At 45.6% G+C, this 16,864-nt stretch overlaps 1 pseudogene; it reads left to right on the top strand.

The window, feature by feature from the left end:
- The first annotated feature begins 7,482 nt into the window (after positions 1 to 7,482).
- LOC115316982 overlaps positions 7,483 to 16,864 on the top strand; it is a 34,196-nt pseudogene continuing 24,814 nt past the window's right edge.

Raw genomic sequence — 16,864 nt, 5'->3', positions numbered from 1 at the left:
GAGTTCGGTATTCTTTCCGTATTTATGCCAGCGTTCAGAACTGGGTTGAAAAATCACGGAGTAAAAAACAAATTTCCACCCTGCTCCACTTTGAAAAGTGGTTTTGTTCCTAACAGAAATGGGGAAATTACATATATTAAAAAAAATTTTAAAAAATCCACCCCGACAAGCGTGTTTGATTTGAAATGAAACCACACGATAGGTTTCTACTCCCTTTTTTTACATTTTGATTGTGATATTTTTAGTTTTACTGATAAATCCGAATTGAGAAAGCTTTTACAGCCAAATGCTTTACGGATTTTTGGACACGAAGCGCTAATTATATAGTATTCATTTTCTAGCAAGTGGTTGTATAAAACGTACGTCTCTCGGTGTCCCATTCTGAAACACCAGAAAGAGCAGCAAAGTGGAAAGTTGAGCCAGTTGGTTCATGGTTCTTTAAATAATGAAAAGCGCCGAAAAAGACAAGGACAAAGAAGCGCCTTGTGTCGTTCCCCTTTTTGTACTCGTCTTTTTCGGCGCTTTTAATTATTTGAAGAACCAGAAAGGAGCCCGCGTTTTTATAAAGTGGAGTATTTTTCTCCGGGACTTTGGGGAGCCTCTAATAAAAACGTCAGAACGCGAGGGGCACGTGCCCAAGTTGCCCAAGTGGTGAACGCCGATGCGCCCCCTAGCCTGCATTTCGCTGCGATGCGTGCACAAGTGGCACGCGTGCACTCTGAGTTGTCCACTTCAGGGATAACGAAGCTACCGCGCATGCTCAGTGGCCTCGTTCGCTCCTCTTGTACATGCGAACAGTGCTCGCAGCTGCCGGCGACGAGGCAACCCCGACCCGCTGTCCGGCTGTGCTCGGTCTTGGCTCCGACCAATAGTGGAGGCACGGGGGCCCTCGAGTGGCGTCCAGGAAGGAGTGACCAGACATGGGTTCTAGGGGGTGGCGAATTCCAGATATTGGCTCGGTGTGAATGTGAGTGTTGGGGAGGGGGGGGGGGGGGGCGATAATTTAAGCGGTGGGAGCGACCAGGAAAGTTGCGGCGGACGGCGCCCCAGAGATGTCGCTGCCGTCGTTACCGTGTCACATGCCGCCCAAACCAAAAAGACCTCAAAGCTACGGCTATCACATTCTCCTCTGAAGAGATAGGACAGAACTTAAAATAACTGGAAGGGGTCGTGTTACTGTCGTATCCGCGTAGTGGAAAAAGACACTAGAGGCCGAATAGTCATTGGTGTTTTTTCCAGGACGTTAGAGTCTGGTTTGCGCCATCAGCCGCTCGCACTTCTATGAGTTCGCGCGCTCAAAGATCACGCGCCCCTCCGCAGGCGAAACGATCTTCTTCTGTTTCTGCGCGAGTGGAACAGCGCTACGCATCACACTCTTATACCCCTGTTACACGGGCACACCTAACCGCGGTTAACTCAGCTTTAACTGCGGTTACGTGGCAGCACAGATGCCGCACTATACCCTCGGACAGCTATTTCAAAAGAAGTGAAGAGAGCGCGTGCACTGCTTCGATGGGTGCTCAAGATGCTCAAGCGCACGTTCGCCCATAGCTCTGACTGCATCGCCGCAGAATGTTGTCGGCAAGTATTGTGCGCTAATTGTGGTTTAGCGTAACTGCAGTTAAGTGGGCCCGTGTAACAGGGGTATTACTCCCTCAGACGCCGTCGTCGTATCTTGCGTATCTTTGAGGAGGCCGCCTTTGACGTTGAGGTAGGTCTAGACGAAGCCTTTGTCGTAACCGCTTATAACCGCATCTGGAACAGGGTGGATGTCTGGTGGAGCGTCTGGGGCATCTCGCTCCTCGGTTGGTACCGGTCCCTCAGTGGTCGGAATGGTCCACTTTGCTGGCAAAGCTTGTAGGCCATTATTAATATTTCGTGTCGCAGAGGGTCCCGCGACCAATTTTTCTGAAGAGTCGGTGACGGTGTTCCTGATGGGTCTTCATGTCGCCGTACCCCGTGCCTTGTTCTGCTTCGATGACCTAAGAACGACATCCCAGTCTTTTTATTACGGTTCCTCGGATCCACGATGGATTTCCAGCAAAGTTTTTTTTATGTACTCTTCTCGGTTAGACAAAATATTTCTTGAGGACGTAGTTGTCTCCGACGTCCCTTCATCCCTCCCCCTAGCTTGCGGATGTAGTAGAGTGATCGCGGTTGACAACTCACGACGAAACATTAGTATAGCCGGAGTCTTTCCTGTCGTGAGACTAATCTTTGTGTGCCGTTTCAGAAGAAATCGAGCAAGTGGGCACGATAAACTTCCTGTCTTGTCCTCAGATAACGACTGCTTGGTTTCGTAAACCATCCTTTCCGCTTGAACATTGGTCGCCGGATGATAGGGGGCACTTGTGACGGGACGAATTTCGTTATTTTTAAAGAACTGTTCGATCTCGTCTGACACTAATGATGTACCATTGTCGCTAACAGCCTTGCGTGGTACGCCGAACGTTCCGAACAAGTTACGGAGTTCCTGAATCATTGAGCTTAAGTTGATACTTTTCATTTGACAAATTTCCAGCCATTTGCTGAAGGCTTCGTCTGCTATCAGCAACATTTTACCTTCAATGGCACCAGCGAAGTCGATGTGCAGTGTATCCCATTGTCTCGATGGTCGTTGCCATGGAAGGCAAAATGTTTCTGATAGAAGCCAACGCCTTCAGCAAACTAGCTTCTACTGATTACCGAAATAAAAATGGAACTGAAAGTTGCGAAACTACTTCGAAAAGTAGTTAAACTACAGTAACTTGAGTAAAGTAGTCGAAGTACGAACAAGTCTGATTAAAACGCTCTACCGTTTTGAAGTTGCAGCTACGCAAATGTGCCATGTTAAAAAAAAAAAAAGAAAAAAAGAAGAAGAAATCGTTATGTCCACGCAGGGATTTAACATAATCGCCTTATTGTTTTTACGGTTCTGATTTTGAAGGTGTGTGTGATGAGCGAGAGAATTCATAACTTGGCGCCTAGAAACACGAAAATATTGAGGTGTAAATTTTTAGAAGTCTCAGGAAGAAGATGTAATGAGTACGCTACTCGAAATGAGTAACGTAAGTACGCTACACATTACTGTCTTGAAAACATAATGAACACGTTACTCCGTTACCAAAAAAGAAATTGTATGACAAATTGCTAGGGGTTGCATATGTACAACGCATTAGAATAACGTGAGATTAGGTCACATGATGACAATTTCCCCGATAAATTTAGCGGAGAAACTTAACTTTCGTCGAGATAATGTGATGTCAATTTCCCCAATAAATCTAGCGTGGAAGCCGAATTTGTATATAGGTCACGTGACACAGTCGTGAGATGTCATTTTTCCCACTAAATTTAGCGGGAACCTGAATATGAATTGAGGTCACGGGACGTCAATTTTCTTGCTAAATCTGGCGGAGAAACTGAGTTTGTGTGGCACGAAAAGTGGCTCCACGAAATCCAGAGCAACTCGGTTTATTTACGGTAATAATTGAGGCCGGAGGCGATTTCGCCAAAACGTGTGGAGTCAGTCAACAGGCCAGTTTCGGCAGTCTGACTTTCATGGACGTCACACGGCCGTGGATTGCTTGCGGATGGGGAGAGAGGCCCCGATGATTAAGTAGACTGGCCTCAGTGAATCATGCGCCATAATTTGTTGGCCTTCAGATTGGTGACGTTTGTCGGGGGAGTACACCGGTGAGGCTTGCATGAAAACAGCAAGGTCAAGATGGGCCCATTGCCGGAGCTAGTGGATCAATGATTCCGTGATTCGGAATCATTGATCCACTAGCTCCGGCAATAAAAAGTGAAGTTTTCTTTCCAGCTACGTTAAGTAGTAATTTGCAAAATAAGAAAAACCCAGTCGCGCTGTGACGGTCAACGTAAGTGTACGGCTATCTGCCATCGCGTAGGAGATCGCGATAAAGGAAAACCAATAGAACTACTTTTTGGACAATTTCCTGCCACACCGGGCTGCGGACATGAGCCTTAAACAAAATTTTCTAGATAATAAAATAGAGTCCATGCCGCCACTGCAAGATATCACCATTAAGATAAATTAAGTTACAAAAAGTTACAACCTGAAACAGCGATTATCGCGAGAAAACTTGCACCCTTCTTGCGAACGAAGCCCATGTTGATCGACGTAACCGCTATAAGTTGGGTGCGAGCTCTATTCACGAAATATTTCGCGCACTCTCGCGAGGATGCCGTCGGGGAAAGATCTTTTCGGTTTACAGACGCAACCCACAGCCGCCAGAGGTTTCGGTCATTTCGAAAGTGATGGAGCTTGGAGACATTGCAGCCGCAGTCGCAAAGGAAGACATCTGTAACAACACTCGTTGTTACAGATGTCTTCCGGTAATATTCTGCCCTTTCGATTAGTAATCGTGCAGCCTATAATCAAACAATGATGTCCCGATGACCACGGGTCTTCATCATTGATTCAACTAGCTGTAAAAATATCTGGATGTTAAATAAAATAGAGGAAACCGCGAAGAAAACAACTGAACTTGGAAGAACAGATGCGCCCAAAGCGTCCATCCGGGTCTTTCGCTCCTTCCTAACCGCTCAATGGAAACAGGAAAAATCCCGCTGCCCTTTCTCCTTTTCTCTCCCTCAGGCTCCATGTCGATGCCTGTCTTCGAATTCTTCCTTTATCAGCTACAACATGGCAGCCATTAGCATGTATGGACGATGTACACTTAGGTGATTAATTTCGGAAAGGGTCTATTCTCGGCGGCGAATCAGTTCGCGGCCCTCCGCGCATGGCGTGCGGTTAAGACCCAAGAGTGCGGGCCGATTCGCCGATTGCAAAGGAATTTCCATGGTGGCCGTGTAAGTGGGGTATTCTCAAGACGGTGAATTCCGACAAGCTTCTGAAATTTAACTACTTATAATAGTCAATAAAATTGTTAGACGACGGGTAATAAGCATTATAAAACTTCTACGTAACAGTGCACCGTTGTCGCAGTTTATTGCGATTTATACGAAATACTATTACTCGGTATTATAATATTATTTATTGTCAAGTAATAATACTGATATAAAAATTAAGGCGAAGGAGAGTGATTGCGCAAGCGAGAAATAAAGAAGAAAACCCCGGTAACTTTTTTGCAGTCAGTCACACTTACATTAACTGTTTTAATGAGTTGTACAACTCGGCTATCAAGCCGCTTGTGACATTTGGTAGCGCCGGTACAACGTCAGTGTGCTGTACATCAAACTAAAGTTTTGGGGTGTCGTATATGTGACAAGGGGTGTAACGACTACACCCCCTTTTTTTTAGAGTGTAAGTAGGTTGTTTCTGAAAGTTAACAGTGACGCGCGCGATGCGGAAGAGCGCGATGCAGCTAATGCCTTGATTTGTGTTTACTAACAAGAACTGACAATAGCATACATCAATATCAGTGAAATGCCCCATTGCCAGATCGGCTGGTATTGTTTTTGTTTTTCTAATTTCTCAAAAATGGATCGTCATTGCATGCGCCTATAAACACAGCGCTTCCAAAAGTGCTGTATACATCTGGCATTGTCCTTCAACATTGCGACTGATGTATCAAGGCTGACAATGCAAAGTTAATAAAACATTGAAAATTTGTCAGCGTCGGTCACAAAAAAATTGCAGTGAACAGTACATTTCCGCGGAAATATGCGCATGTATGTTCATGGCCTTGCTACTCCACACGGGACAAACAATCGCAGCTGCTCTAACTATGCACGATATTTGTGAATTCTCAACTAAAGAGTGGCGGACAGCGCGGTCCCTGCATATATGGAGATGACTTGCCATGAACGAAAGGGAGTTTCTCACTGCAAAGCTAAGGAAATCTGCCATCATCCCAATCACCACAGCTACAATCGTCTGACCCTCCGTGAGGCTTAGTTTATTTTTTCGTGGTGGTAAAAGTTCTGTTTGATTCTTTCGGCTGGCAGCCGGTATTGGCGACTCCAGCGGAGTGAACGGACACCACCGAGAGGCTGGAACAGAAAGTTGTAGCGGCAAGTTCGCTCGCTAGCCTTCTTGAGCGATGCAGATATTCACGGCGTTTCCACTCTACAATTTCTCTAACTTTAGCATGGACTATTGTTAGCCGCGCATGCTAAAGCGCGAGCTAGTTGCTTTGGAGGAAGCCTCGGCGGCTGCACGAGCGTTTGTGCAGCGAGTGCTTCAGCCAAGGCAGTCAAGCCTAGCCGCTCGCGCTTGCACAGACTTCGAAGTTAGTCCATACCAAGGTAGGAAGGGAACCCTCGCAAAAAAATGTGATGTTTTTCTGTTGAAAGGCTGTTGAAAAAAGTCATCACAAGATCTAAAATGTCAATAACTTTTCAACTGCCCTTCTCTAGCCTTTCCGTTGTCTTTCTTTTGAATATTGGCCCATTTTGTAATAGGAATGTCAATAGAATTTTTGACTCCTCCGGGATGCTTTTTCTGTAGCTTTTCGATTGAAATGCTACAGCTTTTCAGCTGAAAAGCTACAGAGGATAAAAAAAATATATTTACAGCTTAGCTATTCATTCAACAAAGCCGTGGAAGATTACTATGGCTTTCCACTCTCTTCAAAATTGGCTGCAACAAAATAACGTAAAAAAAACGCGATTTTTTTATTTTGTAAGTAAATGGTGTCCCTGTGGTATTTGAAGGCACAACTACATACATCCCACAACTGCACATTAGAAATGAACACAAACACCATGATGATGAAGCACTTAACCCCTGAATCAAAGTCCCATTGACTGCTCCAGAGCCTTATAAAGTCTACATATTGAAGGTAATCATTTGGCCGGTGACCACCCCAGCACCTTATTAAGATTCCAAGTATTCCATCTTCTCCTCGGGAGTCTGTCAAAGGGAAAACAGTGTTTCGAAGTTTGTGGACGATGTCTCTCCCTAGAAGCCACTGGTACAACTAATAATAATTCGGTGCAGTTGCTAAAACAACATCCGTAAAAACGGCTCATATAAGACATATTATCGCTTCTCCGCATAGCATCATTGAGGACGAAGCGAGTCAAGGTAGTTTCTCGACTTTCAAATGGTAATTTGGCTTTTCTTTACTAGTTGACTTTTAATATGGTCATTAAAGTCACTACATCACTTACAACGTCAGAACAGCAGGGCATGTCTTTCGAACGCCTGGACTCCAGCACTCACCTCATGCCTTCCGTCGTGCTTTTACTGCACGCGCGTGCTCGAGGTGCACGAACACCGAAGGTTTGTCAAGGGTATTAGGCTCGCGCTGGAGGGGGGCCAACTGAAGCTGCTCCCTACCGTTCTCACCTTGTCAGACTATTGGGACTGCCTTCGAAGTTAGTCCATGCTAAAGAGAGACGAAGTATAAATACGAAGCCGTGAAAGTAGGTTTAAAAACATAGAATGAAAATCGCTAATTGTTTCAAAAACACATATTTTTGAGTTTGATGAGTTCTAGCCATGCAGATTCAAGGCTGTTTTCGAGATACTTACTGGTCTACCCCAGGTCCAACCTGGGATTGGCCCTGACAGCCATGGACGGAACACAGCGATGCACGGCCTGTGTAGGGGTTTTGGTCCTCCTGGCGAGCGTTCACTCTGCCACCGATATCGTCGAGTTCCTGGTGGAGGACGGACCGCTGCAGAACGTCATTTACCTCAGCATCGACGGCGGCGTGGTCGTGGTGGGTGGCCGCAACGTCCTCTACAAGCTGTCCTCAGATCTTGATCTGGAGGCCAAGGAGTTCACAGGACCTCGTCCTGATAATCCCCAGTGCCTCCCGGACCCTTTGGAGTGCCCTCGGGGCAGAACTTTAACGGACAATGACAACCAGGTACTCCTGCAGTTTGGTCCTGCATATCCCCTTGTGCTCACTTGTGGGACCATCTGGCAGGGCATCTGCTCGTTCCATCATGTACGGAGAAACCTAACCCCTTCGAGAGCAATGGATAAAAAATCGCACGTCAACTACGTTGCCTCTCGTGTCAGCACGGTGGCATTCTTCCTGGGGGCCACCTTGTTCGCCGCATCTACCTACGACGGCCGCCCGCTCGACTACCACCCATTCTCGGTGTCGGCACGCGACCTGAACTCGAACGGCTCCTTCAAGCTGCACTCGTCGGACGCTTCCTCGGCCTCCTTCGTCGATGTGGACCGGACGCTGAAGAAATCCTACAAGGTGCGCTACGTTTACGGAACGAGCCACAAAGACTTCGCCTACTTCGTCACGGTGCAGAACGCCGGCCTGGCTCTGGAACTGTTTGAGACACGAATTGTGCGTGTCTGCTGGGATGACCCTACCTTCCTGACGTACACCGAGCTGCCCGTCCGCTGTGGCAGGGGAAAGTCCAGGTTCCCGATCGCCCAGGCGGCGTCCGCCGGACCGCAGTCCCAAGGGGGCGACCGACTGCTACTCGTGGCCTTCGGCAAGCCCTTCGGGGGCCGGATGCAGGAGAACGACGCCAGCGCCGGCTCGGCCGTCTGCTCTTTCAGGATGCAGGACGTCGAGGAGGCCTTTCGCCAAGCCATCGACGACTGCAATGCCGCCAAGCCGACGTCCCAGGTGTCGCATCTTTTCCACGAGCCCGGCACACCCCAGGACTGTACGCGCTACGTAAGTTCAAAGATTTTTTCTCTCGTGTAAGCAAACTAAAATTTAAAAAAGAAAAAGAAAAGAAAAAAAAAGAAGGATGGAAAGGGTTACAACACTGCAGCCGAGCATCTTCTTATCGCTCCTCAGTCAACGGGATTTCGACATTTATCAATAAGGACGCCGAAGTACGAATTACGAAGCGCGTGAACGCAGTTACTAAAACAGGGAGGACCAAGGGGAGACTTGAAAGATGCGATGTATCAGCGCAGAGATCATAAGAACGTGATGCTTGTTGTGCGAGCGCACCTCGCCTTTCTCCAGCTAATAGTAAGTATTTTGAGCTTCATCATTTACTAGGACCCTTCTACCCTCTCAGAAGGCCCCTTTTTAAATGCTTTACCGAATGCCGTGACACGCGTCGTTCTTTTCATGGATATTCAGCTGGGTCACGGCTGACTTCGTCGTCGAGTTACGCACTGGCACTGCAGTGAACAATTGAACAGACTTAATATCGTACTTCTTTACTAGGATCCAGTGGATAAGGAGGACTTATGCACGCCCGGCATGAACTCCTACATCGAAGGGAAGACGTTCCTGTCCGGAACCCGGGTGGTGCACCTTCAGGACAGGCTGGTCACGTCGGTGACCGTCCTGCGACAAAATATGAGCGACGTCGCCTGGATTGGGGACAACAAGGGCTTCCTGTACAAGGTACCTAAACCAACTTGAACGTCCTTCAGCGGTGCCTGTACCTGTTAAGACCCCGAGTGTAGCGAGCTAAAGGGCCGAACGAAAGACAGGGTCTCAAACAAAGTTGGTCATGATCCAGCTTGCTCAAGTTTTTCTGCACCAAGGAGTCCAGGGCATCCAAAGCTTACTTGACGAAAGATCACCCATTTAATGTTAATTTCAATTTTTATTTTTTCCAAGGGGAGACGTTAGGAAACCTTGGTGTTAAAGGCGATGCAAGTCGCCTGACAGGTGCTCCTGCGGTCCCGGACACAACCTCACATTTTTATTATAATACACGTGGAAAGAATCTCACGGAGAAAAAACAGTTTTCTTTGTGGATCTTAACCCAAGCTCTGATTGTGTGTTTGTGCATAATATAATGTCAGATTCCACCTTCGTACCTGTAGGTCTCATAAAACGTAAGTCGTGGAAACAGTGGTGGATCTACACTCTAAGAAAAAAGGGATCGCAACTTAGTCCTAAAGGGGAATGCGCTGCCACAACCATTACTCCTGGACTAATGGGGAGGGGAGTAATGTTTGCGCCCCTTTCGTCAGTCCCTCAAAGTTGGACACAGAGGACTGACTTCTGCACCCTTGCATTTATGCCACTGGAACAGAATGTTGCGCCCTTACTTTATTTATTACTAAATTTCGCCTTTATAGCCCAAGGTGGCGCATGTCAGCGTCAAATACAAAAGTTTGTAAAAAAATATGTTATCATGGAAAAAAGGTAGCCCTTTTCCACGATCATTACAATCACATTTGAACAGCGGTTATTTCACATCTGCACACATAATATACATTTAACATAGACAAGGAATTAGAACACAGATGACACACACGCACAATGCACACTTGACGACACGCTGATTCAATATTTTTTTTTCTATTGAACACGCTAATTCAATTGCCACCCCGAAAGGCTACCGGTGCACCTTTTTTACTGATCATTTGAAACGAGGGCGTTTTCAGAAAAGATTGAACAACCATGTACGGTGACTATTTTTAATTTTGATGAAACAAATATGTTTTGCTGGCTCCATGCCATGAAGAATAAAAAAAATCCTTGTTTCTTAGAAGAAAAAAATTTTGTTTCAGTTACGTGCGCGTTTTGCGTATCGCGCGATGGTGGCATTTCGGGCGGCTTCCCCCCAAAAACTGTTCCAGCTTAGGGTCAAGAAATATTTACTGACAGATTAGGTATAAGAAGGATTGACAACAAAGTATTAACCACCGAGTACTAGGGTCGTTATTTTTACAAAAAAAAAATCGCAAGTGCTGCACATTGAGCAATAACGCTCTCGATTAAGTATATGTTTCTCCGTATGTAAAAAAATCTAAGGTCCTCAAACGTTGCCAGTGTGTTTTCCTATATATAGTTCATCTGTGTGTGAAATATTGTTTTCCGGGTTGACGGAATAAATTTACGAGAATTGCTCACACAGGGGCATTTGACTGAAAGGCATTACTTTGAAAATCATTTAAAAGAAAAGGCCAAATTTATTTTTACCGATACTCTCCGATATTAACATTAATAATATGTGCTAACAGAATCTGCAAAAACATAATACAATATTTTTCTGGCTTTGAAGGTATAAAGCGAGAAATAGGGCCAAATTGGCGCTAACGGGGTTGCCATAAATGGGGCGTGGACATACCACATTTTTTACAGTTTCATTATAATTAAAAACCGTAAAAATGCCACGGGCCGGTGAGAAAAAGACAAATTTACAGCACAGAGGTGGACGTTAGTTTTGAAGGGGAACTCCTAACACATATTCTTGCAACTGACCGAAAAATGCCCAAGGCCCGAGAGCGATCGAGAGGCGCCACCCAGTAACATGCTTCGCGGTGCCTGTTCCAACAGCTCGCCACCCAGTAACATGCTTCGCGGTGCCTGTTCCAACAGCTCGCCACCCATTAACATGATTCGCGGTGCCTGATCCAACAGCTCGCCACCCAGTAACATGCTTCGCGGTGCCTGTTCCAACAGCTCGCCACCCAGTAACATGCTTCGCGGTGCCTGTTCCAACAGCTCGCCACCCAGTAACATGCTTCGCGGTGCCTGTTCCAACAGCTCGCCACCCAGTAACATGCTTCGCGGTGCCTGTTCCAACAGCTCGCCACCCAGTAACATGCTTCGCGGTGCCTGTTCCAACAGCTCGCCACCCAGTAACATGCTTCGCGGTGCCTGTTCCAACAGCTCGCCACCCAGTAACATGCTTCGCGGTGCCTGTTCCAACAGCTCGTCACCCATTAACATGCTTCGCGGTGCCTGCTCCAACAGCTCGCCACCCAGTAACATGCTTCGCGGTGCCTGTTCCAACAGCTCGCCACCCAGTAACATGCTTCGCGGTGCCTGTTCCAACAGCTTGCCACCCAGTAACATGCTTCGCGGTGCCTATTCCAACAGCTTGCCACAAAGTAACATGCTTCGCGGTGCCTGTTCCAACAGCTCGCCACCCAGTAACATGCTTCGCGGTGCCTATTTCAACAGCTGGCGTGTAGCATTTCCGTCAACGCGACATAAAGGAAGGAACCGGAGCCACTTTGCAAACAGATCATCCTACAACCTTGGCGGTAACTTGATATAGGAGGTAGGGTGCGGCAGAATCTGAACGTGCGCCGCCTGTGAGCGACAATAGATCCGCCGCCGTGGAGGGCCACACAACGCCAAAAAAAAGAAAGAAAAAAAAAACTGCGAAAAAATAAATCAATTTCGATCGACTGAGATGACCTGTATTAGGGTGTTTACAGGTAAGATCGAACGACCATGTCTGGTCGGCATTTTTTTTTTGTTTAGCAAAAGATATATTTTACTTGTGCAACTGCAAAAACATATTCGAACTTTTTTTTTTTTGGTAAATAAAATTTCCTTTGAGGAACGAAAATCACAAAGTCGCTATCGGTATACGTGAAGATTTTTGCGACTTGCGTTAAACCGTCCCTTTGGATATTTATAAAAAGAAAAACTGTTGCCGCCTTAGGTTTTATATTTTTTTTTTTTTGTGCAGAGACTGCACATAAAATAAAAGGGGGTAAACATGTATTTTCGATTACTAAGCAATTCAGAGCTTTACAGATCCGAATCTTAAAAGACTGGAAATTCAAATTTCTCAACATGATTTGGACGCGCTTGTTTCATATTCGGATAAATTGTCATTGAAATTGAAAACGATAACCTTTCTAAAAAAAAAATACGCTGAAATGTACACAGGTTACCAATTTTGTAATAATTGGAAAATCAGCTTACAATAAAGGTCATCTTAATTTTCTTTCTACTTTTCACAGATCAAGACTCATAATTTATCCTATCAGGCCCTTCAAATTTCCTTTGCCATACTTCTGTATTTTTTAATTTACAGAGCGCTAAACATACAGAATTGCCGCAACGGGAGTAGAGAAAGATAGGACGTTGCCGATTTCAAATAAGGGCAAGAAAGTGGTCGAAAAATGTAGAAAGTCTGTGAGGAGAAAACACTGTGACAGAAGTTCGGGAAAAAAAGAATTCACACAAAAGATTACAGGTGAGTTTGAAGCATGCACAAGAAAACAATTTAGCCACAGATTTCTTGGATCAGGAAATTTCGGAGCCTACCCTTTGTACGGAAACAAGGCTGCTGTCGACCAGGCGTAGTTTGTGATAAGAAAGAACACTTGTTTAAAGGGGTGCAATTGAAACGAGTTTAATGAATCAAGGTCCTGTGCGCACATTCGGCGCTTGTAGCGCGCATTCTTTCTGCCGGAGGGTGACCTGAGTCGGTCACGGCGCTCTCCTGGGCACTCCGAGGAGGAGAATATTTTTCCGGTCTTGCCTGTAGTGATCACCGTTCGTTTCTTCACAATGGTACCGCAGGCTCACGACCTCGATCTGCTTATTGCCAGCCATAGGAGACTTTACTTTCAAATATATATCTTTTCTGCTTCTAATGTTCTTGCTAAAACAGCTGCGGTTGCGAAATGTCGGACCGCATGCACTGCCACAAGTGACAGGACTCAATTCCACGCACAAGAGAAACGGAGTCCCACTCCTTTGCTTTCATCTCCCCGATCGCTTTGACGTCAGCTTTTGGGAGGTGGATTAGTTTCCTGTTCGACAGTTTAGTGTTCAGTGGGGCAACCATCTCTGAGGCCGACTTGATAACCGACGTGGTGGGCCGTCGGAGGTTGTACAACGTTGCCTGGTGCTTGACACGACGCCCGATTCCATTGTAGGCACTCTTGCCATGTACAGTTGCGGAAAAAATCCACTTCGCTGACGCGTACTTGTTGCTTTGCAGCTCGTGTAGTTGGTATTTCTTCTTGATTCCGAGTCAAGAGGTCTAAGGCGTCGAGAGGTCCACCGAGTCAAGAGGTCCAATATTGGACCTCTTGACGCGTTGGACCTCCTGACGCGTTGGACCTCTTGACTCGCCGTGGATCTCTTGACTCGTTGGACCCCTTGACGCGTTGGACCTCTTGACCCATATTGGATTCCTTGACTCGTGCCTCGATGTGTCAAGAGGTCCAACGCGTCAAGAGATCCAATATTGGATAGCTTGACTCGTTGCATCTCTTGGTGTGTAATATGTACAGACAAGGGGTGTGAAATAAGTACAGGAAAAAAATGAGAAACAAAAATTATGAGGGCACCTAAGCTTTCTCTTACGATGTGAGAATGCGCGAGCACTAGCTTTTCCCGAGTTGTGCTGCCGCAACGGATAGCCTGCTAGTTGCGCGATCAAGAGGGCCTAGGTTCGAAAGCAGGCCGAGAATGGTTTCGTAATCACGTAACCAGGGAGGTCACGTGACCAGAGTCTTTTTTTTTTTGTCAAAGTGACCACAGACCTTTTTTTTTTGTTTGGTCACATGACCAGATAGGTCTCGTGATCAGAAAAATCACGTGACCAGCGAGATCACGTGACCAAAGATATCACGCAACCAGAGTTTTTTTTTTTTTTGTATTATGTTGGATTGTGTTGGACAAGTCACGGATTTTGACTACGGATTTTGCCGACGGCTTTTTCGCTGACTGAGCCAGGTAAGGCTTACGCATTAAGAAATCAGACAACAGAGATGCTGACAATAAAGGCGGAGAAGAAAAATGTCAAAAAAAGAGCCAAAAGTTGTGCTGTGAAGACTTCCACACGGCAGGGGTAATCTCACGAACACGGCTTTGATGAATCGTTTCTGGCCGGTGATGTAATCAGTGCTCGTGCGTATAACCCATGATTTGCTTGGTTTCTAAAGCGACAGATACGCGCGCGCTGGGCTCTGGAGATCACATGCTGGGCACTGGATTTGTAAACACCAGAAATCATTGTTGTTATAAACTGTCAAGCTTATGGCAACATTCGTTTGTCGGGGACCTGTGTGACTTCGCTCTTCAACCCCTGACCGCAAAGTCGTAAATCTGCATCTCCCGTGTTGCTCTCCACCTCGAATATCGAACACGCAACCGGAAAGTTCTTAAAATTTCAGAATTTGAGAAGCCTTTTTTCTTTTTTTTTTTTTTTTAAGAAGTGACTATTTCGACATCCGGGTTCGAACCAATTGTAAAACCATTTTGAACACATCTTCCGTCACATACGAAAGATATGTCCATATTTATTTGCTATTTCGACGTCTACCATCACAATAAAGCCCTATTACGGCGTTTGTCGTCAGGATAAATGAACATAGTTTTTTTTTTTTTTTTAAATTTCTGTGCCATCATTTTTAAAAGTTGTAGTAATTGATATAATTTGTGCACGTCCCGTCAAAATAGCTTCATTGATATTTTGAAGTCTTTGGTCTTCGAGGAGCTTGATGAGACAGTTTGGCCTGGTGCAGATGGCGTGTAAAGTTACTCATTTTTTCCGTTCGCCGTGGCCTATTTTAACTATAGCATTGGACACACTAGATCTATAGGTTTCAAAGATCGACGTGTTTTCCGACACGAACAATTCTTCAATAGACTTCAGTCTTTATAATCCAATTTTCTCAAAAAGTATTAAGCAACTAACCCACCATCTTACAATTCCAACCGACTAACACATCGCGTAATTTTAACTAAAAATAAATGATATTGACAGACAAGTGTTCGGTAATTCGTGTCAAGAGTGCTTAATTATGAAACGTTGAGTTTCATGATTTATTTCACCGCATTTTCAAAAATAAAGAGCAGTAAAGGAGTTACATATAGCTAGCATAAATATTTGTGGCTGCTCCATGCTTTTGAGTAAGCCATCGGCCCAAATTAACCCGCTATAACTCGCACCGGTCACAACGTTTCAAGAAGACATTTCATTTGCAACACTCTATTGGACGCCAAGTGGCATAATCTGGGCTCGTTTAAAGACGCCCTCCAATGATATTTGAGCTTCTTTTTATGTTGTGTTATTTACCTCTTTAGTAATTCGGTGAACTCAGTGAATAAAAACTAAAGCATAAAATAGTAGTGCATCATAGTTTTAAAAGAACATACGAGAACCCGGGACTGGACAAAGTTACCCAAGGAAGTATTTACGATTACAAATACTGAGATACATGAAAGGGAAGGCTAAACGCGAGATGGCTGAGGAAATTTGTTGTTTATATCTCGGGATTTTAAGAGACACTTCCATAGAAATGGCATAACTGAGTCCTAGAACAGAGAGACTGGAACACTGATATTAGGTTCTACAAGTTCAAATTATGTCACCAGGCACTATACACTATTTAGCACTCAAATACATATACCTTGTGGTAAATAGTATCTGTCTACTTGTATCCAATGGCTATGTAGTACTTGCATTGCCCAAAATAATTCAAATAGTTCAAACAGTCAGAAACCGTCACAAGCAGTCCCCCCCGTCCCCATTACTAGCAATATCACTATAAACAGAGAAGATAAAAATAAGGCTCGATGGACCTCTTGACGCGTTGGACCTCTTGACGCATTGGACCTCTTGACGCGTTGGACCTCTTGACTCGATGGACCTCTTGATGCGTTAGACCTCTTGACACAAATTGGACCTTTTGACGCGTTCGACCTCTTGACGCGTTCGACCTCTTGACTCGAATTGGACCTTTTGACTCGTTGGACCTCTTGACTCGGCTGTCACGTGGCTATTTGACCTCTTGACTCGTTGGACCTCTTGACCATAAGCGTTTCTTCTTAAAGGGGGGGGGGGGGGGGGTGCAACGATTTCCGGACTTCGGTGAAAAATTTGTGGAAGTTGCCCTCTGACACTTCTGAAGTAAAGAACAGAAAGCAGATTTCGCCTGCGTGTCCTAGTTGTTGCATAAAAAAAAAAAAGAAGATAAATATTGGCATTTCGGGCACCCCTCAACTCACTCCCAGTCTCCAGGGTCACTCATTCGGAGTGCCGTGTAGGTTCCCGTGTGCTATCTCGGAGGACGCTTTCTCTCTGTCTCTCTGATGACAATAGCGGGCGCTATGCTGCAGCTTAGAGCCGAGCGAGGTCACGTGATCTTCTCGCCATCGTTCCTTTGGCTGCCACTTGCGGCTGCGGGTGGGGGAAACAGCTCGGCTTTTGCTTTGGGATTATACAGCGGAATCGCGAAATTTTTAATGAAGGAGGTGTTTTTTTCTATCGTCCGGGACACGATAAACAACGTAAAAATTA

Source organism: Ixodes scapularis, unplaced genomic scaffold (assembly GCF_016920785.2).
Source record: "Ixodes scapularis isolate PalLabHiFi unplaced genomic scaffold, ASM1692078v2 PGA_scaffold2__306_contigs__length_199485367, whole genome shotgun sequence".
Lineage (NCBI taxonomy): Eukaryota > Metazoa > Arthropoda > Arachnida > Ixodida > Ixodidae > Ixodes > Ixodes scapularis.
Note: the sequence above shows the minus strand (reverse complement) of the source record. Positions and strands in the feature narration are given on the sequence as shown.